This window comes from Geospiza fortis, unplaced genomic scaffold, assembly GCF_000277835.1.
Source record: "Geospiza fortis unplaced genomic scaffold, GeoFor_1.0 scaffold110, whole genome shotgun sequence".
In the NCBI taxonomy this organism is placed as follows: domain Eukaryota; kingdom Metazoa; phylum Chordata; class Aves; order Passeriformes; family Thraupidae; genus Geospiza; species Geospiza fortis.
The window spans coordinates 510,205-512,399 of record NW_005054593.1 but is presented as its reverse complement, the minus strand read 5'-3'; the positions used below and the strand labels follow the sequence as shown (position 1 = coordinate 512,399).

Sequence of the window (2,195 nt, the reverse complement as noted above, 5' to 3'; positions counted from 1 at the left end):
TAAATCTATATATAAATTTTTATATAAAATATATATAAATTTGTATATAAATATATATATTTATATATTTAATGGTAATCATGACATCATCAAGAGATATAAAATATGTCAGGGATGACAAGTGCAGCCCGCACGAGGGAAATGTGACAGCTGTCAAATCACTGCCACCTTAAACTGCAGGGATAGCAAAGGAAATATCTGCTGTCTGTAATGTGGATTTAAGCAGCTCTATATATGCAAAATGCAAATATGTAAAGCTAATATGGACAAAAATCCAGGCCCAAGCTGCCCTATTATATTCCTAATGCCATCTGGCACGGATGCAAGCTGGGTTCTCCTGGTTTAAGGCAATTCCCATCTCAATCCCACCAAGGAAGGTGATTGACAAACACAAAGAGAATTGAACATGTCTGATGATTTATACCACGGAGGTCTAATGACAGTGGAAGCATCAATATTATCTCTATTGCACCTGCTTTGCATTCTGAGCTTTAGAGGCAGATTGAAAGAGGCAACAGAGACTCTCCCCAGGCCTGAAGGGAAATATTCTGCAGGGACAAGAGTGCTGAAAACACATCCTCTCCAACCCCTGTACAATGCTGGGGGGGAAGAGGGATGGCAGAGATGGGAACAAACACCAGCACCACGCCTGGGCTTCTGCTGAAAGGTTCAGCCAGGGAATGAATCAGAGAATCACCAGAGAATCCCAGAATGGATTGGGCTGGGAGGGACCTTAAATCCCACCTCATTCCCATCCCCTGCCATGGGCAGGCACCTCTCCCCTGTCCCAGGGTGCTCCAGCCTGGCCTTGGACACTTCCAGGGATCCAGGGGCAGCCACAGCTGCTCTGGGCACCCTGTCACCATCCTCACAGGCAACAATTTTGCCCTAATGACCAACCTAACCCTGCTCTGAGTTTGAAACCATTCCCCCTTGCCCTGTCACTCTAGGTCTATTAAAATAGTCTCTCTCCATCTTCCTTGTAGGCTCCTTCAGGTCCTGGCAGGCCACAATGAGGTCACCCCAAAGCTTCTCCTCTCCTGGCAGATCCAGGACCATGACTCTGAACCCCAGAGCTGGGGCTGCTTCAGGCCAGAGGTGAAAAACATTGACAAGAAAAGATCCAGTTCCTCCACATTCCCCCAGAAATCCCAGGGCTGTGGAGACGGCTCCTCACCTGACACTAAAAGCCTTTTGATCCAAAACCTTCATGGAACACCAAACAGAAACATCCTCCTGACATGACTGAGAGCAAAAGGAAATGAGACTTTTTTTTTTTTTTTTTTATTATTTGGCTGCTCCAATTCAATAATGGAAAGTATTTTGTTTTACTAACAAGTAAATTAAATTCCCTGTTCTCGTGTTTTTCCTTTCCATGCATCACTCAGCTGCTCCCTGGGATGAAAATCCTGTCGTTCTTTTTGATATCATGCAACTGCCACAAGACATATGGCCTGAAGTACGTAATAAAATCCTCACAAATCCACAGAAATGCCTTTTTACTGTCACTGCCTTGCCTGCTACAGAGAAAAAAACACCCTGCAACTCAAGAATCATTCACGCCCTGCAAAAGAGAGAATTCTGCTAGGACAAACTACAAAATTAATTGCCAAGATTTAATACTGTGTGAAAAGTTGTAAACACAGATTGTACCCAAGTCTGAGCTGTCCCAGAGCCCTTTGGACTGTGCTGTGAGGACCTGTGGAGTCACAAAAAGCCTGGGTTTAAGTGGGAACCACACTCAGCCTCTCTCCTGCCCACACCTGGAGCCCAAAGTTGGTTGAGCTCAAGCACCCAAAGCATCATTGCCCCATCCCAGCCTCAGCTTCGCTGCTGCGCCACCACTGCTTGGTCATGAAAGGCCTTGGCCACACACATTCACACCTTAACCACCAAACAGCCGCCACAAAGATACAATAAAATACATACAATGGTTTTCACAGCATACACTGTCAAAAAAAAGGTATCTTCTCCTCAAAAAAAAAAAATCCTGAAGACACTCATTCCACTGACTCGCATGTTAAAATGTTTCCTACTTGACTTTTTCTTTTGTCACTTTTTTTTTTCCCTTCCTCTGAACCACCCAAGCACAAACAAGAGGACTCCAGAGGTAAAGAAAGGCGCCTGCAGAGCAGCCCAGAGGCCTGAGCAGGTATCCAAAGGCAGGTTCCTGCTAAGGGAGACACCAGCAGACA

At 45.2% G+C, this 2,195-nt stretch overlaps 1 protein-coding gene across 1 annotated transcript in view; it reads right to left on the bottom strand.

Annotated features, from left to right (window-relative positions):
• Positions 1–2,195, bottom strand: part of LOC115948882 (rho guanine nucleotide exchange factor 12-like) — a gene marked incomplete at its 3' end in the record, with an annotated part of 36,689 nt that overhangs the window by 33,695 nt on the left and 799 nt on the right. The window lies entirely within an intron of this gene.